The following is a 27304-nucleotide window of genomic DNA, read 5'->3' on the forward strand; positions in this document are numbered from 1 at the left end:
ATATGACAACAGATTTCCAAGTATTGATTTTATATCAAATTTATTGAATTTATTCATTCTAATAGTTTTTGGTGGCTGCCTTAAAGTATATATATGGCATATATATATATGATTGATATATATATATATATATGGCATTATGTCACCGGAATGTAGTTGACAATTTAACTTCTTCCTTTCTAATTTGGATGGTTTAGGTATTACTGTAATTCTGGCCTCATAAAATGAGCTTGGAAGAATTCCTTCCATTTCAATAATAATTTGAATAATTTAAGAAAGATGTTAACTGTTCTTTAAGTATTTGGTAAAATGCAACTGTGAAGCCATCTGGGCTTGGATTTTTGTTTGTCAGGATTTTTGATTACTGATTCATTTTCATTACTAGTAATTAATCTGCTCATATTTTTGTGTCTTCCTGGTTCAGTCTTGGAATATTGTTTGTTTCTAGGGGTTTATCCATTTCTTCTAGGTTTTCTAATTTATTTGTGTATAAATGCTTTTAGTAGTCTTTAATGATTCTTTGTGTTTCTGTGGTATCAGTTGTAATGTCTCCTTTTTCATTTCTGATTTTATTTATTTGGGCCCTCTCTCTTATTTTCTTGATGAGTCTTGCTAAAGGTTTATCAATTTTGTTTATCTTTTTGAAGAAAAGTTTTATTTTTTTAGACTCTTTATTTCTGCTCTCAGTTTTATCATTTTCTTTTTTCAACTAATTTGTCCTTTTTTTTTTCTAGTTTCCTTAGGAGTAAGATTAGATTGCTTACATTTGAAATTTTTCTTGTTTCCAGAGGTGGGCCTATTTCATTTTATTTTTTTAAAGATTTTATTTATTTATTTGACAGACAGAAATCACAAGTAGGTAGGAGGCAGGCAGAGAGAGGGGGAAGCAGGCTCCCTGTTGAGCAGAGAGCCCAATGAGGGGCTCGATCCCAGGACCCTGGGATCATGACCTGAGCTGAAGGCAGAGGCTTTAACCCACTGAGCCACCCAGGTGCCCCCTATTTCATTTTTTTAAAAGATAAGATACAAGTCAAATTTATCAGATTTGTCCAGTCAGCAATGGTGATCTTCTTTCTAGTCTTAGCATTCCTGGACCCAAAGCACTTCATGGTTTCCATAATATTCATGCCCTCTTTCACCTTACAAGGACCATGTGCTTGTCATGCAATCACTCAATTTGGCAGTGCAGATGAAATCCTGGGAACCATTTGTATTGGGTCTAGCATTTGCCATGAGCAAGATACCAGGACCCATATGCTTCAGGATGAAATTCTCGTTATTAAATTTCTCCCCAGAGATGGACTTGCTGCCAGTGCCATTATAGGATGTGAAATAACTACTCTGGCAAATAAATCCTAGAATAATCCTGTGAAAACAGGAGCTTTTATAAACCAAATCCATTTTCCCTGGTGTTCGTGAAAGTTCTCTGCTGTCTTTGGAAATCTGTTTGCAAACAGCTCAAAGGAGATGTGACCTAAAGGCTTTCTATCCATGGAGATGTGGAAGAACACAGTGGGGTTGTCCTTGGCTTGGTGATATGGGTGGTTCTAGGGCATCTGTGTCTGCAAGGCCTATGTCTTCATTTTCATTTGTCTTTAGGTAGTTTTTGATTTTTTTTTCTTGACCCATTGATTGTTTAATGGCATGTTGGTTTCCATGTGTATGTTTGTTTGTTCCATTTTTATTGTAATTGATTTCTAGTTTCATATCATTGTGGTTGGAAAAGATGCTTCATATGATTTCAGTCTTCTTAACTTTATTGAGACATGTTTTGTGGCCTCATGTGCAATCTATCCTGAAGAATGTTCCATGTGCACTTAAGAAGAATATGTATTCTGCTGATTTGGGTTTGAATATTCTATATATATGTCTATTAGTTCCATTTGGCCTAATGTATCATTTAAGACCAACATTGCCATATTAATTTTTTGTCTATCCATTGATGTAAGTGGGCTATTAAAGTCCCCTACTACTATTGTGTTATTGTTAATTTCTCCCTTTTTGTCTTTTAATATTTGTTTTGTATGTTTAGGTGCTCCTATCTATGTAATGACCTTGTCTTGTTACACTTTGTTTTAAAATCTCTTTTGCCTGATATTTATAGTAGCATTATCTACAATAGCCAAATTATAGAAACAGCCCAAGTGTCCGTCAATTGATGAATGGATAAAGAAGATATAGTATATATACACCATAGTATGTTACTCAGTCATAAAAAAGAATGAAAGCTAGTCATGGATGGAGCTAGAGAGTATAATGCTAAGTGAAATAAGTCAGTCAGAGAAAGACAAATACCATATGATTTCACTCATATGTGGAGTTTAAAAAACAAAACAAAGGGGAAAGAAAGAGAGAGAAACAAACCAAAAAACAGACTCAACCTTGGAGAATAAACTGATGGTTACCAGAGGGGACATAAGGGTGGGGGAAGATAGGTGAAATAGGTAATGGGGATTAAATAGTGCACTTGTTGTGATGAGCACTGGGTGCTGTATGGAGGTGTTGAATCACTATATTGTACACTTGAAACTGATTACATCGTAAGCAGACTCCTGCCCAGCAGGGAGGCCAATGCCAGACTCAATCCCAGAACCTTGAGATCATGACCTGAGTTGAAGGCAGATTCTTAAACAACTAAGCCACCCAGGTGTCCCTGCATGAAATATCTTTTTGTATCTTTTCACTTTCAGTGTGTGTCTTCAGGTTTGAAGTGAATCTCTTGTAGGCAGCATGTAAATGGATCTTGTTTTTTTTTTTTTTTTTTTTTTTTTAAATCCATTCAGTTATCCTATGTTTTTTTGTTGGGTGCATTTAGTCCATTTACATTTAAAATAACAATTGATGTGTATGTACTTACTGCCATTTTGTTGACTGCTTTTGTGGTTCTTTGTTCTTTACTTCTCTTGCTCTCTTCTCTTATGATTTGGTGAGTTTTTTTAGCGTTATGTTTGGATTCCACTGTCTTTACTTTTTGTGTATCTATTATAGTTTTTTTGTTTGTGGTTACTAGGAGGTTCATGTATAAAAACCTATATATATAAAACAGTCTATTTTAAATTGGTGGTCATTTAAATTGGAATGCATTATAAAAGCTCTACATTTCTCTCCCCTACATGTTTTACATTTTTGTTATCTTTTAAGTCTTTTTATTTTGTGTATCCCTTAACTAAATATTGCAGTTATACTTGATTTTATAAGTTTTGTCTTTCAACAACTTCATACTAACTTTATATGTGATTGATCCTTTACCTATATTATATGTTTGCCTTTACCAGTGAGATTTTTTTTCTTTCATATATTTTTAAATTTCTAGTAATAGCCTTTTCCTTTTCACTTAAAGAAGTGCTTTTAGTATTTCTAATGCAATCTTCCTATTGTGGTGGGGCCGTACCTGCTGGAGATGTACTGATTTGTAGGACCATCCCATGCCTGGCTGGCTCCTCCGTAACTCCTAAGATCATGCGGGTAGATGAGAGTGGCCCACCAGTCAGGTTGGTTATGAAGACTGCTTGTGACTGCTGTGGGTGTGATATTGGGTGAAGATATTGTTGTGTCACCTATAGTTCTGGCCACCGTGAATGGTTGTGCATGGCTGGCAATGTGGTAGGACACCTGGTGTTAGTAGTCTAAAGGGAGGATTCTAAAATGTTGCCTGCCAGATCCAGGATCAGTGGAGCAGAGCAAGATAGCAAAATGGCTGCTACCAGTGTCTCAATCCTCAGGGAGAGTCCTGGCTGTCTCCTCCCTCTCCTGTAGGCACTCCAAGATTAGTCAGTGGGTCTCCATCACCTATGGTCTATATGCTTTTCAGTCTGGTATTTTTGTGCTGGTTTCCAGGTTGAGTGAGTTTGTGAATGAGTCCTTTAAGAGTGGGTTTTCCTTTCCCTTCACTTTGATAATTTTCCGGGAGATATTCCCTGTTGGTTTTCAAATCCATGTGTTTTGGGAGCTTTTCTCTCCTATGCAGGATCTGAGCGCTGTGGAACGTCTTTTAATCTTTCTGGGTGTCTACTGTCCCTTGTTGTAGAGGCTCTATAGATTTAGTTTCTAGGTCCCCTTCAGAGGGAATTATTACATATGTAGTTGTGGATTTGTTGGGTCTACGAGAGGAGGTGAGCTCAGGATTTTCCTACATGACCACCTTGAACCCTGTCCTCATTTGCTGAATTCTTAACTTTGGAATTTGTTGATATTGATAAGGGAAATCTGTGTTCTAAGTTGGCCAACCAATCCAGAAGGGGAATCCCAGTCCAGGTCCTAGGGCCATTACAGGTTTCCCCCCCTAACCAGCTCCCTGCCCTGGCCACAGGCACAAGAGTGGCACAGATATGGAAGTAAAAGTGTATAAACTACCCCCTTTGTTTGTGCTTGGGTCTCGGACCTTGGGAGATTATGCTCCTCTGAGCCCGCTAGTGTTAAATAAACCTCCCATCCTCCAAGGTCTCTGAGTGCTGAGTGGTTCTTTGGCCAGGATCTAGTCCAAGTTCTGTAACAGTATCTTTGGTAACAAGCTCATTTTCGTTGTATATTTTTTACCCTTATATCATTGAGATATTTGAGTTTTCTTGTAGCTCACTGTTTTTTTTTTCTTCAAAACAGCTATTTTAAATTTTTTTCCTAGTTTTATTGAAATATAATTTATATACATCATTGTATAAGTTTAAGGGGTACAGAGTAATGGCTTTACTTACATATATTGTGAGATGATTACAACAAGTTTAGTTAGCATCCATTGTCTCATATAGATACAATAAAAAGAGAAAGTAAATAAATTTTAAAAAAAGTTTTCCTTTTAATGAGAACTCAGGATTTTTTTTTCTTACCTTTCCTGTATATAATATAGCAGCATTAACTATAGTCATGCTGTATATTATATCTCTTATACTAATTTACCTAACTGGAAGTTTTTATCTTTTGACCTCCTTCCTCCATTCCTTCCCCTCCTTCCCTCCTGCTTCTGGTAACCACAAATCATATCTTTGTCTGAGTTTGGTGTGTTTTTTTGTGTGCTTGTTTGTTTAGATTCCACATACAAGTCAGGTCACATAGGTTTGCCTTTCTCTCTACTTCATTTAGCATAATGCCCTCAAAGTTCATCCATGTTGTTGCAAATGGCAGGATTTCCTTGCATTTTTAAATTTAAATTTTACTTTTTTGAAGACTTATTTATTTGAGGGAGTGAGAGAGAGACAATACAATACAGGAAGAGGGGCAAAGGGAGAGGGGGACAAAATCCTCAAGCACACTCAGGATCCTGAGATCATGACCTGAGCCAAAATCAAGAGCTGGCTGCCTAATCAACTGAGGCACCCATGTGCCCCCTTTGTGTATGTGTGTGTGTGTGTGTGTGTGTGTGTGTTATAGTTAAATAATGCTCCATTGTATTTTTCATTTTTCAAATAATGTTCCACAACTTCTTTATCCATTCATCTGTTGATGGACACCTGGGTTGTTTACATGTCTATGCCTATTGCAAACAATGCTGGTATGAAGATGAGGATACAGATCTCTTTCCGAATTAGTGTTTTTTCAAAGCAGCTATTTTGAGTTTTTCATCACCTCGGTCACAATATTCCATGGATTTGAACGCAGTTGTTGGGAATTATTATTTTCCTTTTGGTGATGATGTATTTCCTTGATTAGTTTTATTCAGAGGTGACACTCTTCATTTGTTGTTGCTTTTTCTGGGGTTGTTGAGGATTTGTGCGGTGGACCTGCTCCACTCCTCTCTCCCTCTTGTGGCAAAATTCTAAATTCTTTATGCTTTCCTGTGTTACAACTCACCAGGCTGGCTGCTGGAAACTTTTTTTATTTTCCAGAGGGTGGCACTAAAGCACCAGTTTGTAGTTCTTCCCTTGCTGGCCCTGATCTGTTTTTCTGCGAGCATTCTTCTGACCAGACCTGTCTACCACAGCACTTGGGAGCAAGTCTGAGGGTCTGGCTAGGAGGTGGGCGGTGGGTGGGGTGGGGTGGGGGGTTGGGTTTAGCATTGGGGAGGAGGGGTATTGAGGGTGCCCCTGTGGGGTGATCCTCCAGTGGGTTACTCCCCAAAGCTGGCATGCAGGATTCTGAAGCAATCAGCAGGAGCTGTGTCCCCTTGAAATTCTTATTTGCTCCCATTTTTTCCTTCTCCCTCCCCTCAGACTTGGAGGTCATGCGTCAGAACTCTGAGTGCTGCCTGAGAGAAACAAGACTTCTCTGGCCATGACCAGCACAGCTGGGAAGACAAGCTCAGTTATTGAAAAATTATTATTTTCTTTTGTGATGACATGTTTCCTTGATTTTTCATGTTTCTTACAGTTTTATGTTGCTGTCTTTACATTTGAAGCAACAGAAATCTTTGCTAGTTACCTTTAGACAGGGTATTCTGTTTGATGGTGTTGTTATTAACTGAGGCTTTCTCTTTGTATCAGCACACCTGCCCCACTCTTTTTGCTCTCCCCTTTGGCAGAATTCTTAAGTTTTTATGGTTTTTTTTGGTTCTTGCGGCTCACCATGTTGGCAACTGGAATCCTCTCTTGTTGTACAGAAGGTGGTAGTAGAGCTCAAGGGTACGGCTTCTTGCTTTCCCATGCACGTCCTGTTTTCTGAGCACACACCCTGCCTATACTTCAGTGTTTCATACGTGCGTGGAGGAAAAATGTACAATGAACAAGAAAATGCACGTACTTTTCTAAATATGGGGGCCAGTTAAAGAATTATTGGGGAAGAAGGAAAAAAAATAGGTAAAATTAAGGCTCACAGTTTTCCCAACTCAAAATTGGTTGCAATAAATACCCAAGGCATGCCACAAACAAAGCAGTGACCTTGAAATTATAGGTGATTCCCATCAGAGTTTTAAAATGCCATTGTGTTTAATTCTAGAAACTACAAGACTGAATCATCTTCTGGAGCCATTGTTTCCTCTTTTGTTTCTTAAAAACAGAATGCGATTACTAAACTGAACCTACAGTAAACATTAGGTTCCTCACAGGGATCAAGCCCCAGGCACCCGACAGGTCAATAGAGAGACACTTTGGTGGTGATAATGCCAGGGACTCCCTGGCTGTTGCCCCAGCTGGCTTATGCCGCGTATGCCTTCAGCAGCTTAAAGAGGTTTCTTTCTCTCTCTACCTGATTAGGATTTTTTTGAAGCAGCAATGTTGCATTCTGTCCGTTGCCATCTCAGTATCTATGGAGATGATGGGAGGTTGCTCTCCTTTCATCCACTGACACTCATTCCGTAGTAGTTTTTCTAATAAATTGCGGTCTTCTTGGATTTCTAAGACAGTCAAAATACATTAGGCTTTCAGTACACTGCATGGCTACGTGGCTAGTATTTATTTAGGAGTTTTGCACATACTTGAAATGCCAGATTAACCCTTTCTTTCTTCTTTGTGTGTGATCCTTTGGGTTTTTTCCCCTTCTTTTCAGTTGGGCTAAAATGCACATAACACAGATTTACCATTGGAACCATTTTTAAGTGTACAGTTCAGCGGTACAAAATACATTCACACTGTTGTGCAACCACGCACCATCCCTGCTTCTAAGTCTTTTCATCTTGTGAAGTTGAACTAAAGCTCACACTCTGTACCTTTGCTCCCCCTTCTTAATCCCTGGCCACCACCACTTTTTGTCTTTATGATTTTGACAACACTAGGTACTCATGTAGTACTGGTATATATGATATCTCCCTGTTGACACTGCGTGAAAAACATTTTCTTCTTTATTTGACTCATTCTCTAAAATGTTCTATAATTCAGCATAACAAGATGGAATTGCTAATAAAATATTATGTTCATTCTCCAATAAATTCTGTATACATGAATCAGCAATGAAACTTAATCTGAAAAATATATGTTCCACAAAATATAAACACTAAATACTAAATGCAGTTAGGTTTGGCTATGTTTTCTCTTCCAAAATGAAGCTACATTTACTTAATCCAAATAAATAACGCTCAATATTTACTTTCTTAAGTGTTTAATTTTCCTCAAATGGGACAAAAATATGAGATTAAGGGAGATTGAAATTTTAACTACTTTTATGTCCTACATTATTTAACTTGAGGGTTTTTTTTTTTTTTTTGGCCTAATACCCTGCTTATATTATAAATGTCTTAAAAACATTTTTTCCATATAGATGTTTCTATTTAATCTTACTCTGTCTAGTAAGGGTTTGGGACTTGCCAATATGTTTATAGAAGATACTGTTAACCATTTAACAAGTTACCTTTGGATTCTGCTTGGGGCTCATAGTTAAATTATATATCCAAGATTCCAGAGCAGGTAAGTGAGGCCATGCTGCTGAATTCTAGCCAGAGAGTGTGAGCGGACGTGGCAGGTATCCCTTCCAGGCCTGGCCAGAAGAAAGTTCTATGTATATTCCTCCATGTTCTTTCTTTCTTCCTGTTGAATGGGGTAAAAATGACATCTGTTACATTGAAAGTCACGTACTAGAGATGGCAAAGTCGTTGTTAGCTGGGTTCTGGAGTGACCACCTAGAGGTAGACTCAGCCTGCTTGAGACAACTTTCCTGGACTGCACGTGTCCATAGATTCTGTGTGTGGGAGAGGTTCTGCAGCACATTTGTTACTTTTTATTATAACTTGTGTTACCAATTTTTTTAAAAGAAGATTTTATTTACTTATTTGAGAGGGAGAGAAAACGAGCAGTGGCAAGGAGCAGGGGAGGGGGAGAGAGGGAGAAACAGACTCCCTGATGAACAGGAAGCCCTAGGGTGGGGCTCCATCCCGGGACCAGATGCAGAGATCATGACCTGAGCTGAAGGTTGACGAGCCACTCAGGCATCCCTAGTGTTACCAGTTAATACTGGAATTCCTGATTTGAGGTAAGACAAAAGGAGAAAATAGAACAGGGTGAGGACAATAGATTAGGAATGTGGCAAACAAAACAAACCCCACACTATTATAACCTCTATACTGATTTGGCTCCAAGACAAAAGAGACTAAGGAATTCTGATTAATAAGCAAATTACCATATAAGAACACGAACGCGAGCAATTTCACAAGATGAAGTATGACAATATAAGGATTTCTCTTGCCATTCAACCAAAAGTAGCAATTATATAAACGTGTTTCCACAAACTTTGGGGCAATATGCTCATAGTGTTTCAAGGATGATTTTTTTTTTTAAAGATTTTATTTATTTATTTGACAGAGAGATCACAAGTAGGCAGAGAGGCAGGCAGAGAGAGAGAGAGGAGGAAGCAGGCTCCCTGCTGAGCAGAGAGCCGGATGCGGGACCCGATCCCAGGACCCTGAGATCATGACCTGAGCCGAAGGCAGCGGCTTAACCCACTGAGCCACCCAGGTGCCCCTCAAGGATGATTTTAATGATCCACAATATATGTTGATGTCATTACACTGGAGTTCCTTTTTTTTTTTGAAGATTTTATTTATTTATTTGACAGTGCATGAGAGAGCGCAAGTAGGGGAAACAATGGAGGGATGGGGAGAAGCAGGCTCTTCACTGAGCAGGGAGCTCAATGAGGGGCTTGATCTTGTGACCCCAGAATCATGATCTGAGCCACATAGGCATCCCTACACTGGAGCTTCTTTTAGTAAAAATAATTTGGTTGGGGGCAAAATGAACTGGTTTAAATACACATCCCTTGACTGATCTAGATTGATAGAGTAGGTATAATACTGTTCAGTCCAGTGGGCTAGTCTCTGAAAACTAACTTCATGTAGCTTTCCATTGAATTTATAAGCATATGTAACATGTGCTGTGTGAGTAGGGTTAGCATTCTTTTATGACAGCTGAGAATCTCAGCAATCCTGGGTCCCATATGAGGTCCTCCCTGCTCTGCTCAAAAGACAGTTGAAAGAAGAACACATTTTATGTTTTAAGGTTTTTTAAAAAAGTGCAACTCTCTCAACATTTATTTATTGAGCATCTACTTTTGCTCTGCACTGCACCCAGCTTTGATCAGACAGCAGTTTTTCTTGTTTAGACTTTATAATCTAGATCAGATACTATGGGGTTTCTTTTTTTTTTTTCAATTTATTTATTTTTTATTTCGGTATAATGGTATTCATTATTTTTGCACCACACCCAGTGCTCCATGCAATCCGTGCCCTCTCTAATACCCACCACCTGGTTCCCCAACCTCCCACCCCTCGTCCCTTCAAAACCCTCAGGTTGTTTTTCAGAGTCCATAGTCTCTCATGGTTCACCTCCCCTTCCAATTTCCCTCAACTCCCTTTCCCTCCCCATGTCCTCCGTGTTATTTGTTATGCTCCACAGATAAGTGAAACCATATGATACTTGACTCTCTCTGCTTGACTTATTTCACTCAGCATAATCTCTTCCAGTCCCATCCATGTTGCTACAAAAGTTGGGTATTCATCCTTTCTGATGGAGGCATAATACTCCATAGTGTATATGGACCACATCTTCCTTATCCATTCGTCCATTGAAGGGCATCTTGGTTCTTTCCACAGTTTGGCGACTGTGGCCATTGCTGCTATAAACATTGGGGTACAGATGGCCCTTCTTTTCACTATATCTGTATCTTTGGGGTAAATACCCAGTAGTGCAATTGCAGGGTCATAGGGAAGTTCTATTTTTAATTTCTTGAGGAATCTCCACACTGTTCTCCAAAGAGGCTGCACCAACTTGCATTCCCACCAACAGTGTAAGAGGGTTCTCCTTTCTCCACACCCCTCCAACATATGTTGTTTCCTGTCTTGCTAATTTTGGCCATTCTAACTTATGTGAGGTGATATCTCAAAATGGTTTTAATTTGAATCTCCCTGATGGCTAGTGATGATGAACATTTTTTCATGTGTCTGATAGCCATTTGTATGTCTTCATTGGAGAAGTGTCTGTTCATATCTTCTGCCCATTTTTTGATATGCTTATCTGTTTTGTGTGTGTTGAGTTTGAGGAGTTCTTTATAGATCCTGGATATCAGCCTTTTGTCTGTACTGTCATTTGCAAATATATTCTCCCATTTTGTGGGTTGCCTCTTTGTTTTCTTGATGGTTTCCTTTGCTGTGCAGAAGATTTTGATTTTGATGAAGTCCCAAAAGTTTGTTTTCGCTTTTGTTTCCTTTGCCTTTGGAGACATATCTTGAAAGAAGTTGCTGTGGCTGATATCGAAGAGGTTACTGCCTATATTCTCCTCTAGGATTCTGATGGATTCCTGTCTCACATTGAGGTCTTTTATCCATTTTGAGTTTATCTTTGTGTACGGTTTAAGAGAATGGTGGAGTTTCATTCTTCTACATATAGCTGTCCAGTTTCCCCAGCACCATTTATTGAAGAGACTGTCCTCTTTCCACTGTATATTTTTTCCTGTTTTGTCGAAAATTAATTGACCATAGAGTTGAGGGTCCATATCTGGGCTCTCTACTCTGTTCCACTGGTCTATGTGTCTGTTTTTATGCCAGTACCATGCTGATTACAGCTTTGTAGTAAAGCTTGAAATCAGGTAGCATGATGCCCCCAGTTTTATTTTTATTTTTCAACATTTCCTTAGCAATTTGGTGTCTCTTCTGATTCCATACAAATTTTAGGATTATTTGCTCCAGCTCTTTGAAGAATACTGGTGGAATTTTGATCGGAATGGCATTAAAAGTATAGATTGCTCTAGGCAGTATAGACATTTTAACAATGTTTATTCTTCCGATCCGAGAGCATGGAATGGTCTTCCATCTTTTTGTGTCTTCTTCAATTTCTTTCATGAGTGTTCTGTAGTTCCTCAAATACAGATCCTTTACCTCTTTGGTTAGGTTTATTCCCAGGTATCTTATGGTGCTATAGTAAATGGAATCAATTCTCTAATTTCCCTTTCTGTATTTTCATTTTTAGTGTATGGGAAAGCCACTGATTTCTTATTTCTGTACATTGACTTTGAATCCTGCCACATTACTGAATTGCTGCATGAGTTCTAGTAGGTTGGAGGTGGAGTCTTTTGGGTTTTCCATAGAAAGAATCATGTCATCTGCGAAGAGAGAGAGTTTGACTTCTTCATTGCCAATTTGATACCTTTTATTTCTCTTTGTTGTCTGATTGCTGTTGCGAGGACTTCTAATACTATGTTGAACAAGAGTGGTGAGAGTGGGCATTCTTGTTATGTTCCTGATCTCAACGGGAAGGCTGCCAGCTTTTTCTCATTGAGGATGATATTTGCTGTGGGTCTTTCATAGATAGATTTGATGAAGTTCAGGAATGTTCCCTCTAACCCTATACTTTGAAGTGTTTTAATCAGGAATGGATGCTGGATTTTGTCAAATGCTTTTTCTGCATCAACTGAGAGGACCACTTGGTTCTTCTCTCTTTTCTGATTGATTTATTCTATCACATTGATTGTTTAAGTCATAATTAGTTCAATGACATAGAATATGGAAGGCAGAAAAAAATGGTTGATCGATGGAACAGGCTAAGCTTAAAATAAATGCAGGTTGGGACTGCCTGGAGAAGAGAGCTAATGAGCTAAGAACCATCCTTGTAGCCCAGGGAGGAATCCCACCTGGTCATGATGGATAATCTTTTTAATGTGCTGTTGGATCCTGTTTGCTAGGATCTAGTTGAGAATCTTAGCATCTATATTCATCAGTGATATTGGTCTGAAATTCTCCTTTTTGGTAGGGTCTTTGCCTGGTTTGGGGATCAGGGTAATGCTGGCTTCATAGAAAGAGTCTGGAAGTTTTCCTTCTGCTTCAATTTTTGAAACAGCTTCAGGAGAATAGGTGTTATTTCTTCTTTGAAAGTTTGGAAGAATTCCCCAGGGAATCTGTCAGGTCCTGGGTTCTTGTTTTTTGGGAGGTTTTTGATCACTGCTTCAATCTCGTTACTAGATATCGGTCTATTCAGGTTGTTGATTTCTTCCTGGTTCAGTTTTGGGAGTTTATAGTTTTCCAGGAATGCATCCATTTCATCTAGGTTGCTTAGCTTATTGGCATATAACTGTTGATAATAACTTCTGATGATTGTTTCTACTTCCTTGGTGTTTGTTGTGATCTCTCCCTTTTCATTCATAATTTTATGAATTTGGGCTTTCTCTCTTTTCTTTTGGATTAGTGTGGCCAATGGTTTATCGATCTTATTGATTCTTTCAAAAGCCAGCTTCTAGTTTCATTGATACGTTCTACTGTATCTCTGGTTTCTCCCTCATTGATCTCAGCTCTAATGTTGATTATTTCCCTTCTTATGTGTGGAGTTGGTTTGATTTGTTGTTGATTCTCCCGTTCTTTAAGGTGTAGAGACAGCTGGTGTATTCTGGATTTTTCAATTTTTTTGAGGGAGGCTTGGATGGCTATGTATTTTCCCCTTAGGACTGCCTTTGCTGTATCCCATAGGTTTTGGACCAAAGTGTCTTCATTCTCATTGGTTTCCATGAATTGTTTCAGTTCTTCTTTGATCTCCTGGTTGATCCAAGCATTCTTAAGCAAGGTGGTCTCTAGCTTCCAGGTGTTTGAGTTCCTTCTGAACTTTTCCTTGTGATTGAGCTCCAGTTTCAAAGCATTGTGATCTGAGAATATGCAGGGAATAATCTCAGTCTTTTGGTGTTGGTTGAGTCCTGATTTGTGACCCAGTATGTGGTCTATTCTGGAGAAAGTTCCATGTGCACTTGAGAAGAATGAGTATTCTGTTGTTTTAGGGTGGAATGTTCTATATATATCTATGAGGTCCATCTGGTCCAACGTGTCATTCAATGCTCTTGTTTCTTTATTGATTTTCTGCTTTGATTATCTATTTCTGAGAGAGGTGTGTTAAGATCTCCTACTATTAATGTATTCATATCAATATAACTCTTTATTTTGATTAACAGTTTTCCTATGTAATAGGCTGCTCCCATATTGGGGGCATAGATATTTACAATTGTTAGATCATCTTGATGGATAGTCCCTTTAAGAATTATGTAGTGTCCTTCTGTATCTCTGACTACAGTCTTTAGTTTAAAATCTAATTTATCTGATATGAGAATTGCTACCCCGGCCTTCTTTTGAGGCCCGTTGGCATGAAAGATTCTTCTCCATCCCTTCACTTTCAGTCTGGGTGTATCTTTAGGTTCAAAATGGGTCTCTTGTAGACAACATATGGATGGGTCCTGTCGTTTTATCCAATCTGAAACCCTGTGCTGTTTTATGGTTGCATTTAGGCCATTCACATTGAGAGTGATTATTGATAGATACGTTTTTATTGACATCGTGTTAACTTTGAAGTCTTTCTTTCTGTAGATAGTCTCTATATTTCTGTTCAATGCTATTCTTAGAATTTTTCCTCTTTTATAGAACCCCCCCTTAATATTTCCTGCAGTGTTGGCTTGGTGGTTGCATTGTCTTTTAAGCCTTGCCTGCCTTGGAAACTCTTTATCTCTTTCCTTTTTTTTTTTCTTTTTGAAAATGGATGGATCTCTCCATCCATTTTGAATGTCAGTCTTGCTGGATAAAGTATTCTTGGCTGCATGTTCTTCTCATTTACTGCCCTGAATAAATCTTGCCAGCCCTTTCGGCTTGCCAGTTCTCTATGGACAGGTCTGACGTTATTCTGATGAGCTTTCCTCTGTAAGTAAGGATCCTCTTTGTCCTAGCAGCTCTCAAGAGATTATACCTACAATTATGATTCCTCAATTTGACTATCAGCTGCCTTGATGTTTTTCTTGAATGTATAATCTTGGGTGGAGACCATTCAGCCTCTAGTACATGAACACTGGTTTCATTTGCGAGACTGGGAAAATTATCATGAAGAACTTGTTCCACTATATCTTCTAGACTTCTTTCTTTCTCCTCCCCTTCAGGGATTCCAATAATTCTGACGTTGGAACGTTTCATGGCATCATTTATTTCCCTGATTCTGTTTTTGTGGTTTCTAAGCTCTTTGTTCCAGGCTTCCTCCTGATCCTTTCTCTCTATCTGTTTGTCCTCCAGATCACTAATTCTGTCTTCTGTCTCAGTTACCCTAGCTTTGAGAGAATTTAGATTAGATTGGAATTCATTGAGAGCATTGTGAACCTCAGCCCTGGTAGCTTTTAGCTCTGCCCTAACATTGTAAACATATTCTCTGGTCGCTTTCAGCTTGGCCCTATTCAATTCCGTTTGGTCATCCATGGCTTTCTCCAACCTAGCTATTGCCTGGATAATTCTCTTTCTGACATGTTGTCTATGTTGATAGCCGTTAGCTTTGTTGCAGAAAGTCCATCCTCTGTATTTTTCTTCTGTTGGGCATTCTTCCTCCTAGTCATTTTGGTGAGAGATGACTGAACAGATGTTGCTACATGTATCGACCGTGGTGCAGTCAAGGTGCACCCTGGAACCCTTCTGAGCAATCAGGATTCCCCGCCCAAATGAGAGAAAAAAGAAAAGAAAAAGGAAGAAAAAAAAAAGAGAGAGAGAGAGAGACAGGAAAGAAAGGGAAGATGAAAGAGAAGGTTCAGCCCAAATGGGCCCCAAGGTATGATTTATGAAATATACAAACAAAAACAAACAAAAAGACTGATAAAAGTATGTGACAAGAGAAAAAAAATATGCAAATAAAGGAAGAACCTCATCAAAAAGAACCCCAAGTGTTAGATTTATATACTATCAGGACAAACACAAAAACACAGAAACAGTGGTGTGAGAAAAATATGGGAGAGTGGTTATTAATTCTCAGTGTGGGTGAGGAAGGTTGTTTTGATTCTTCCTGAATGTATCTTGATATCTTTGTTAAAGGACCCAACTTTCCTAAGATAAAAGGGGATTAAAAATTGGTTTGCTTATAGGGTTAGTATTGATTGGGGAAAGGGGATTACTTTGAAGTTTAACTCTGTATGAATATTGGAAAATAAAAATAAAAAAGGAATAAACTAGACTAAACTAAACTAAAATTAAAAAAAAAGAAATTCAAAATAAAAAATGCAAAAGAAAAACACTGGTGTATGTATCAAAAAGTTCAGGTTAGAAGTTTATTATGAAATTTGATGTACTGGACAGCTCGCTGTGATGGTAAATAGGTTAAAAATTTATCTATATATATAAAAAAATGAACCAGAATAGTGGGTACAAATTAAAAATAAAAGTTGTCCTATGAAGTAGTGATGGTGGTTCTCTTGTAGTCTTTTTTTTTTCTTTCTTGGTCGGTTTTCTGGGGGAGGGTCCTGCCACGTGGGTTTTCAGTCAATAATGTTCCCTGAGTTAAGTCATCCAGTCCCCCTCAAGGGGGTGGCCTCTGAGGAAACCGGTTTTTTCAGGCTTTTTTTCTCTGGAGGTTTTTATGTTTGTTCACTTTTTTCTTTTTTTTTCCCCTCTCGCCTTGACTGCTTTTGATGGTTTTTGTAGGTTTAGAGGAAAGCAAACTGTACCCTGACCTCCCTCTCAGAGAGAAGCCTCAGTCTGGCTACAGAGCCCATATACATTTCCCCTTGGCCATTGGCAGAGCAGGTTCTAAGTCGCGGTCCCTGGGGACGCAGGATCTTCTGCTTGTACCCAAAACCAGGGCAGCGGCTGCTGTCTGGGCAGCTCCAGACTGCCAGAGAGGTTCCAAGCAGCGATCGCACACTGAGATTTTCCTGCTGGCCCAGGCTGGGAGCGCCTGGTCTTTCTGGGTCTAAGAGCGCCCGGCTTGCACGCACCTCTTTCAGGGGAGGCTATGGGCCCCGCGCGTGTCTCGGGATCTGAGAACGGGGCGCAGGTCCGAAAGCACTAGGCTGGGTTTTCGCGCACCTCTCTCAGGGGAGAGTTTGGGGCGGGCGTCTTAGGCTCTGAAACAATGGTGCGGGTCAAAGAGCGCCGGCTGGGCCCTTGTGTACCTCTCTCAGGGGAGGATGAGGGGCGTGCGTGTCTTAGGCTCTGTAGCAGGGCTTGCACATTCTGCCATCCGGCGTGGCTCCCATCCCCTCACAGGAGCTGGACCCCAAGCAATCTTGGGTGCGCTGGTGGCTCAGGGACCAAGACCTGGTTTCTCACAATTCCCTGACCTCCCCCCCCTCCCCCTGCCGCGATCCTTTGCTCCTTCGGAGTGCTTTCAACCAGTCTCCAAGTTAATACTGGTCCCCAGACACGAGGCACTCTTGCTCGTATTAGGGGTATTACTTTCCAACCGGTCGCCTCTGGTGGCTCCCTCCCCCTTTTGTTTATCTTCCAATATCAGTCCTTCTTTCCCACTCCGCTTTACCTGCCCATTGGTGTCTCCTGCCCCTGTAGAGATCCAGACGTGTATAATTCTGATCTCAGGCTGATTTCATGGGTGATCTAAGTTCTTTGGTAGGTTAACCAGCTCACTTTAGGGTACAGGTTGAAAAGGAGCCTCCTCCTACTTCCACGCCATCTTGTCCCCCCCCTTATGGGGTTTCTTAAGAGAGGACTCTGAATTGGATTGTTAAGTAAGAAAATCTCCCTGGAGGAGGCTACAACTCAAGTTGAGTCCTGAAAAGAACCTCAGCAAAGGTCATTTCAGGCAGAGAGAAAAGCACAAGAAAAGGCACAGGCAGGAAGGAAATAAGACCTGTCACCTCTTGACAGAACTGTAAAAAATGTCTCCTTAGAACCCAAAGGTTAAGTGAGAAGTGGGTTGAAGTGTGACAGAGATAAGAAAGGGATCAGATTATCGAGTACCAAATATACTATTCTCAATCGTTGATTCTATCTGAATGGGGAGATACTGAAGGTTTTCAGCAGGACAGAGCTGTGAAATTTGTATCTGAGAAAGAGCAATTTGAAGAGTACAGAGGACAGGAAGACCAGTAGCTGGGAGATCAGTCCCAAGGTTTAATATAATTGTCTGTGGAAAGTGGTAGGAATTATAGTAGTGGTGATAAAAACAGTAAACCTTTATTAGACTGAAAGCTGTTATGGAGTATTTCCTTCTATCTTGAAACAATCTTTTGAGGTCAGTGATATTAGCTCATGTTTATCTTACAAATGAGGAAAGTGAACACCAGGAAATTCACACTCATAACTGTTGGGGTCCATTATCAAAGGAATGAGACTGAGACAAAGTGAAGGTTATGCAAAGCCTTATTCTATGCCAAGCATTAGAAGTTAGGCTGACCAGCCAGGGGAATGAGACTGAGACAAAGGGAAAGTTATGTGAAGCTTTATTCTATGCCAAGCATTAGAAGTCAGACTGACTGGCCAGGGCCACCTCCGAAGAGATCGACCCCCTCCCGATCTAACAGGCTGGTTTTATAGGGCATAACGGCAGACCCAAGGTACGTGGCTTCTATTGTTAAGGCGTTTACTCCCAGAATCGATACCTGGAACCATACCAGGAACTAAGGGGGCGTTTATTCCCGGAATGAAGTCTGTGGATGTAAACAACAATATGGTTACCTAGGCAATATGGAGTTGCTCTGGCTAAGCAGGCCCTAATAGTTAAACAGGTTTTAACATTAAATTGGCCCTAACAATAACAAAGGGCACTGTGGGTATTTGGACCCAAAGCCTTTCACCAAAGTCCATACTGTCTACTGAGCATTTGAGCCAATCCATCAAACAGGTCCTATTAGCTCAACTTCAGAATGTATCTCACAACCGGCTACTTCACACTCCCTCCAAGCTGCTACCCTGGCCCAGCCCCCATTATTGTCAGCCTGAATCATTGCAGGTGCCTCTTCAGTGGGCTTCCTTGCTGTCACCTGTCTATGTATTGTCCATTGTCACAGAACCGGCTGAGTAATCTTTCAAGTCTTAAACTACGTCAGTCTCCTGCTTACTGTTCCAATGGCTTCCCATCACAAGGTCCCAAGTGAGCTGGCCTCCACATACCTTTAAATTTGAGTCTCATGGGAGCAAGGCCAACTTACTTTCTACCCACAGTTTTCCACTGGCTGTTTCCTCTTTCAGGAATGCCCCTTCCCCTTGTCTTTCTCTGGCAGGTTTCCTGTCATCCTTGAGCCTCTGCTCAAATAATCATGCTCTTTTGACTAATTTCCTACATGATACTCACTCTAGGAGGGACGGGGATTTGCGTGTATTTATATGTGTGAAGAAACACCTTACTTTTCCATCTTCTTGATTTACCCTTTTTTACCTTATATGGTATATTTTATTCTTCCTTAGGAATGGTCTCTTTTTTTTTTAAGATTTTATTTATTTATTTCAGAGAGAGAGAGAGAGAGAGAACAGGTAGGGAGAGTGACAGGGAGAGAAAGAGGGAGAAGCAGATTCCCCACTGAGCAGGGAACCTGACACAGGGCTCAATCCCAGGACCCTGAGATCATGATCTGAGCTGAAGGCAGATGCTCAACAGACTGAGCACCCAGGTGCCACAGGACTAGTCATTTCTGATTTCATCTATTATTTTAGAATTTTTGTAAGTTCAGTCTCTGAACACAGCTTCAGAGCCTCACAGCAGTTTCCTTTGTGTACTGATCACCATAATTCTTCCACTTTAATAATGAAGCTGAAGTTAAAAGAAATGAAGCAAACTGGCCTATCAGTGAGTAACAGGTTAGACTTTAACCCATTTCCAGTGTTTTTTCCCCATAGATATGGATATAGTTTTCCTGAAGAGCAAATCCATAGTTGTTGGCAAGCAGTTCAGCAGGGCACAAATTATGTGTTAACTTCAAGCTCAGATTTACTGATACTTATATTTATGAGCACTATTCAAAATAACCTTTTTTTTAAAAAAGATATTTATTTATTTATTTATTTGACAGAGAGAGAGAGAGAGATATCACAAGTCGGCAGAGAGGCAGGCAGAGAGAGAGGGGTGAAGCAGGCTCCCCGCTGAGCAGAGAGCCTGACGCGGGACTTGATCCCAGGACCCTGGGATCATGACCTGAGCCAAAGGCAGAGGCTTTAACCCACTGAGCCACCCAGGCGCCCTCAAAATAATCTTTTAAAAGCAATTTTATTTTTTATTTTCCCATTTTTTCCTTAAAACTGTCAAAGGAAGCAAGAGGTCAAATTACCCCAATTTTATGGATGGAGACACAGAAATGTAGGTGACTGCCCAAACTGGCAGTCTTGTGTTCCAGGGGTAATATTTTTTCCACAAAACTGATGTCAGCTTAACCAAATAATAGTATTTAATTAAACTATTGGCCTGTGACCAAATTAAGGACAGTGAAGAGTAGAGTAACTACATTTTCCAATGAGTTAAGGTTTATTATAAGGACTTTCATAGAGAAGTCACATTTATGGGGACCCCTCTGTCTAAAAAGACCAAGGTATAGAATTAACATGGCACAATGACAGAATTACAGAAACATGGCTAAAGAAAAACCTGGATCAATGAAACACTGAAAATTTGAGCATAGTATTATTTGTAAAGCATGTAATATATTTATAAAACCTAGAATTTGAGGATGGGAGTAGAAAGGTGTTTTTGTTTTGTTTTGTTTTACAAATTGGCACAGATAAATTTTCAAATGCCAGAGACACATAAATATTAATAAAATATTAATAATTAGAATAGATCTCATCTTTAAAATGAATGTTAAGGAGGCCACCACGACTTTCCATAATGATGGAATCATGAAATAGATTGAGTATAGGTGTGGAACTATCAATTTCTAATCCTAAAATCAAGGCAAAAGTTTGAGACATTTACCCAGTAATTCAGTGTAAAATAATCCCTTTTATTTTTATATCCTGAAAGAATTTTTTACCTTAATAAATGATTACACCTAGTCCTTACTAATCTGCTTTATCCACTTTCCTTGGGATTGACTTTGCTTTACAGAAAACAACCATTAAAATTTCTTTCCTTTGGAAGTGTTGAATCACTATACATATACCTGAAACTAATATAATACTGTATGTTAGTTAACCAACTGAATTAAAATAAAGGTTTAAATATTCAAGCATTATATACAGATACAGAAAGGCCTATACAGGTAACAAATGAAAATATAACTCCAAATCATGTGTGGACACTGACAGTAAGTGCATTGGTATATTCTATTCTGTATTATGCTAGAGTTAACAGTTGGTGATATCAAATAGTGGTTTCCAAGGAGCTTACCTAATCAGAACTTTAGAGGGCTCTAGAAACCTTCTTTTTTAACAACAGCCCCAGAGGATTCCAGGTTTTGATTGAAAGTATTGTTTGGGGAAGCACTTTCAACTTCCATTGTGTGTCAGATTACATACACATTAATTGAGCCAAAAATAAGTTTTTATTTTTCAAGAGTAGTTAAACAAAAAGTATTTTTCTTATAAAAACTATTGATAGACACCTAAATGTAATGCGGTTGAAATATGAAATCATGCGTATTTGGTATTTGTATTTATTTCATAAAGTTAAGTATATCAATGAAAAGCCATACAACAATGAGAAACAAAACAACAAATACAAACGAAGGCATTTCTCTAAATTCTGTGTTTCGTCAAGTATCAAGAGCCACCAATCTTTTAATTCTTTTCTTGTATGTTGTTCTGTATGTGCATTCTCTGCTTCTGACTGGATCTTTTGACTGGATCTTCTGTCCTTTTCCATGTGGCATTTCCCACAGATATGTGTCATTGGCTGCTGCTTTGGGGGTTGAATGTCCTTCTGAGTGTCTATTGTTCATCCCCATGTAGCAGGGAAAGACTCCTGACTCTGCACCTACAAACAGATTCTGACTTATCACAGTGTCACCAAGATATAATTTTTTTTTACCAGTATCGCAAAATTATCTTCCCATCATGTTTCTCATATAAGTGAAAATCTAGATATTTTCACCATGACATTTGTCATACTCATGCAATTCCACACAGTAAAGACAACAAAGATAGGTCAGGTATTTCAATATGATATTAAAAACCCAGTGAAATTCTCTGGTTTTGTTTATGTTTCTTATAGTTTTGTTCTAAGTAAAGAATAGAAAAACAGTGTTATTTAAATGACCTTTACATGTTGACAAAATCCTAGGACTTTTGGACGTAGAGGTAATGAAAAAAAAGCCTACATCAGGTACTCCTCTGTATAGAATCTATAATAAGCAAATTATGTGGCAGCTTACAGTTCAAAGCAGACAGAATATATCCTTCTCTTTTTTGTGTCAATTGGTTAGTTGCTAAGGAAACTGGTTTAATATTATTTATTTTTCCCTTTATCTCCCTTTTTGTGATGTTCTACAGTAAGTTATCACTGTCAATTCATTGTGTTTCCTGAAGACAGCCTACCCTTTTATATTCACACATTAGTCAACTCAGATCAGGTATTTGTGTACTTGGTTAAAGTAGAGTATACTTAAGTTGAGTAAACATTTGCATTGTGACAATTTCTGTTTTTTTTTTTTTTTTCTCTTGACACTGAACAGTTTTGATTGCTTTGAAAGGGCACACAGCGTTAGCTGTCCTTGTTTCAGCTCTGTCAAAATCATCACTGTCAGGGTCATCAGTGTATTTTATGTGTTGGAATGGTTTGTTGCAAATTTGGGGCTATGTTGAACACAGACTTGGAGTTCTAATTCTGTTGAAAACAACGTGCTCTGAATGTCCAAACCCCAAAAAGACAAAATGTGACTTGAAGTCTGGCCATATGCTGAAACCATAGCATTCACATATTTATTGCTGATATCAAGACATTCTTTGATACAAGATTTAGAATGATTGAAATTCAAAATATGGTATTTAATCTTATAAGTAGTTAAAATTTTTTTTCTTTAAATTCAGAGTGATGGCCTCCAGGTAAGATGATAACTTTTAATGTTTGAAATTGCCATTTGACACATGTCACATTTATATAATCCAACTCTTTTCCACAGGAAATAGAATATTAAGCATGAGTTTTAGCTGTCAGAGAAAATTTCACTGTGATAACCTGTATCTCTAGAAGTAAGAAGAGATGTGGGAATAAGAAGTCAAGAATGTCTTTATGACTTCCAATTCTAAAAAATGTGACAAGATGAATTTAAAAATAACCTTTATATTTTTTAAATGTATTGGTATATTATTTGAAAAAAAAAATGCATGCAATGAGGGCAGTTAAACCAACAGAGACAAAACTTGCCTTTTCTTGCCTCTATACCTAGTATTGATTGGCCTAATAGGCTCATGTTAGTTAAAGGAAGAGATGGCCTTTTATGATAACAAGTGATAAGTCGCTTATATAATGTTATAACTTTTAAAAATGAAATAATTCAAAAAAAATAAAAATGAAATAATTCTAAATACACTTATTCTATAAAAAAATCAAACTGAATTAATGAAGGATAAAGTCATTTCGCATGGGGGCACATCCTGGTATGAACTGGGTGACTGGGGCAGTTTCGCATCTCCTTCTCTCTCAGTGGACGTCTCTACACCCCAGAAACTGTTGATCTGTTTCCTGATGAGTGTCAGGTTTGGCAAGAACATCACAGAAGTCAAAAAAAAAAAAAAAGATAGCGAGAAATTCACTTTTATTATACTTGAAGAGAATGCTGACTGTTGAGCTTTGGTTTGAAGTTCTTTTTTAGGGGAGGGATTGAAGTTCTTGATCAAAGTTTATATGATTATGTAATTTTGGGGGGCTGGGGGTGTTTGGAAGGCTTTGCTTATTGTTTATACCCATATAATGTTTCAGAAATTCCTTAATCTTTTGTTGTATGTAAAGAAGAATGACCTCAATGTGAGTTCCATTTCATATTTACCTGTAAAGACTATAATCATATTTTCTTTATAAATACCTCTGTTTTATTAATTAAATACAACACCAAATTGAAAAAAAATTATGGGGGCTGATAATGTTCACATATATCTATCAAATTCTAATTAGCATATAATGGCCCAGAAATGCAACTAAAAAGGAGCTAAAGATAAGTTAGTTATTCTTAATAATAATGTAATAGAGCAATTCATTTATCACTGAGCTTCTTGGAATTTAAAACAAAACAGTAAGTAAATATTAATCTATATTACTTATTTTGTCTAAACCATCTATCTGTTGTTATTTTTCTACATTTCATGAGTTAGTGGTAAACTTCACGGTAAAAACATTTTATCAACCCAGAGTTTAAACATTAAATGAAAAGCTTAAAGCCAGTACAGCATGCACCAGAGCTGTCTAAAGCAGAGATCTTGCTGGGTAGAAAAAAGCACACAGAAATTTCAGCCTGACTCAAGAGTTTCAGCAAAAATATGTTAGAAAATACACTTTTCAGATATCTCCCATTTCCCATTTTTTTGAATAGGAAATTCAGACTGAGATCATTTTACCCTTCTTTTAAGGTTTTTTTTTTTTTTTTTAAAGTTATAGTTAGTTGTGGGGGAACCCAAACTCCAGCCATTATTTTTCAGATTAAAAAAACCTAAACAAACCAAAAAACCAGAATTGGCACTAGGTGTGCATGAGAAAGAAAGAAAGAAAGAAAGAAGGACCTAACAGACTTATCAAAGGAGTTGACAAGATAAAGGAGATAGGAATAGGATAAAGAGATAAGAACTCTATAGAAAAGAAGCAAACTAGACATACTTACTATCTGTTTTTAATTCTCATGAAAATCACAGTATAAATTCTGGAAACTGCTGTAGCTTCAAAGACAAGAAATTTGGAAAAATTTAAGGGAAATTTTACAGAAATAATAATTCTGTAGTAGCTTAATCAGAAAAAATGATAACTGACATTACAAAAATGTAGATACTTTGTGGATAATGTAATATTAAGGGCAGTGACAAAGGTACCTGTAGGGTCCTTTGTGCTATAGGAAAGAGATTCACTAAGGTCACACAGGTAATTGTAGGGATAATCTTATTATCAAGGTATTTGTGAAAAAGTAAGTCAGGCTTCTCAGGAAAAGAAGAATAGACTCATATCAGTCCATTGAATGAAAGAGGACCTCAATGCAAGTAGACTTTACAAAAATTAGGCCGTAATTTTGTCATCTGGTCAACAAAATTTAATTTGTATTTACTATATGCATTTGGGTTCTCCAGAGAAATAGAACAAATAGGGTATGTGTGTGTGTGTGTGTGTGTGCGCGCACACAAAGAGATTTATTATAAGGAATTGGCTCACATAATTATGGAAGAGAGCAAGTTCCATTATATGCAGGGTGATTTGTGGGCAAGCTGGAGACCCAGGAGAGCTAATGGTTAATTTCAGTCTGAGTCCAAAGTCAGGAGACCCAGGAAGAGCCAATGTTTCAATCTGAGTTTGAAGGAAGACAGAAAGCTGATCTCCCAGTTTGAGAGGAGTCAGGTGGGAGTCTCTCTTACTTGGAAGAGTGTCATCTTTTTGTTCTATATAGGGTTTCAACTGATTAGATGAGACCCACCCACAGGAGGGAGGGCAGTGTGCTTTACTTGGTCTTCTGATTTAAATGCTAATTTTGCCAAAACACACTCTCAGAGAAATACCCAGAATAATGTTTGATCAAATAGCTGTGCATCTTGTGGTCCTGTCAAGTTGATACATAACATTACTGTATAATGAATTTTTTTACTTAAATAAAAAAAGGGAAAATGTATACAAGACAAAAATATTTTTCAAATGGACTTTCAGTATCTCACTTCTTAGAAGCCAATTACACAATAATATTTCCCAGTATTTGCTAACCATTTTAGTTATAGGAAGTAGTCATGGCTCATTGCAGTGCTGCTAACTGCCAAGCCCTATACCATGTGTTTTCTTTTTCATATATTAGATTTCTGATAGTTAATGAAATAACATTGATACATTAGTAACTGAAGTCTATGGTTTATATTAGGATTCACTCTTCGTGTTGCATAGTACTGTTGTTTTTGACAAAGAGATAATCATATATTCATCATTACAGTACCACTCAGAATAGTTTCAGTGCCCTAAAAATCCACTGTACTCACCTATTCATCCCTCCTTGCCTCTCAGAAACCCTTGAAAAAGCACTGATCTTTTTTTGCTGTCTCCATAGTTTTGCCTTTTCCAAGATGTCATATAGTTGGAATCTTGCAGTATGTCACTCTTTCACACCAGCTTCTTCCACTTAGCAATATGTTTAAGATTCTTACATACCTTTGTATGAGTTGACAGTTCATTTCTTTTTATCAATGAATACTATTCTCATGCATAGGTACATCACATTAATCAATTCACATATTAAGGGATATTTTGTTTTATTCCAGATTTTAGCAATTGTGAAAAAAGCTGATTTTTGCAGGCTTTTGTGTGGACATATTTTCGACTCATTTGGGTAAATACCAAGGAGCACAAATGCTGGGTGCTATGATAAGTCTATGTTTAGCTTTGTAAAATGTAACGCTATGTTTGAAGGTGTCTGTACTCCTTTGCATTCCCATCAGCAAAGAATGGGAGTTCATGTTGTTGAAGCATCTCACAAGCATTTGATGTTGTCAATGTTCTGGTTATTGGCCTAGGTGTATAGTGTTACCTCATTGTTTGAATGTACATTTTCCTAATGACCTGTTATAGTGAGCATTTTTTCATATACTTGTTTGCCATCTGTATATCTTCTTTGGTGTGGTATCTCTGTAGATCTTTTGTCCACTTTTTAGTGGTGTTGTTTGTTTTCTTATTGTTAAATTTTAAGGTTTTTTTGAGTATATTTTGGTTAATAGTCCTTTATCAGATATTCCAACAGTCTCTGGCTTGCATTTTTATTCTCTTATCAGTGTCTTTCATAGGCAGAAGTTTTCAATTTTAATAAAATGTAATTTATCAAATTTTTTAATGGATTGTACTTTTGTGTTGTACACTAAATCCAAAGTCATCTTTCTAGATTTTTAATGTTTTCTACTAGAATTTTTATAGTTTGGCATTTTACATTTAGGTCTGTGTCAATTTTGAGGTAATTCTAGGGATAGATATAGTATTCATATCTAGACTTAGTTGTGTGTGTCTGTGTGTGTGTGTATCTTTAATTTTTCCAGGACCATTTGTTGAAAAGGCTATCCTTCCTCCATTGGGTTGCTTTTACTCTTTTGTTGTTAGTTGACTCTGTTTATGTAATTTTATTACTGGGCTCTCTCTTCTGCTCCATTCATTTGTCTGTTCCTTTACCAATACCACACTATTTTCATCACTGTGGCATTATAGTAAATCTTGAAGTCAGGTAATGTAAGTTCTCTGACTTTGCTATTCTGAAATATTGTGTTGACTATTCTGGGTCCTTTGCATTCCATAAAAACTGTAGAATCAGTTTGTTGGTATTCACAAAACAACTTACTGGGATTTTGTGGCATCTATAGATCAAGTTGGGGAGAACTGACATCTTAACAATATTGAATCTTCCTCTCCATGAATATGGATTACTTCTTTTTTAAAAAAAGTCATTTTTGTTGTGTGTGTGTGTGTTTTTTTTAAAGATTTTATTTATTTGAGTGAGGGAGATAGAGCATGAGCAGAGAGAGGAGCAGAGGCAGAGGGAGAAGCAGACTCCTTGATGAGCAGGGAGCCCAATGTGGGGCTTGATCCCAGGACCCTGAGATCATGACCTGAGCTGAAGGTAGTTGCTTAACCAACTG

At 38.1% G+C, this 27304-nt stretch overlaps 1 pseudogene; it reads right to left on the reverse strand.

The window, feature by feature from the left end:
• Nucleotides 1-998: 998 nt before the first annotated feature.
• On the reverse strand, nt 999-3461 carry LOC122890330 (annotated as a pseudogene).
• Between the last annotated feature and the right edge of the window lie 23843 nt (nt 3462-27304).

Source organism: Neovison vison, chromosome 11 (genome assembly GCF_020171115.1).
Source record: "Neovison vison isolate M4711 chromosome 11, ASM_NN_V1, whole genome shotgun sequence".
NCBI classification, from domain to species: domain Eukaryota; kingdom Metazoa; phylum Chordata; class Mammalia; order Carnivora; family Mustelidae; genus Neogale; species Neogale vison.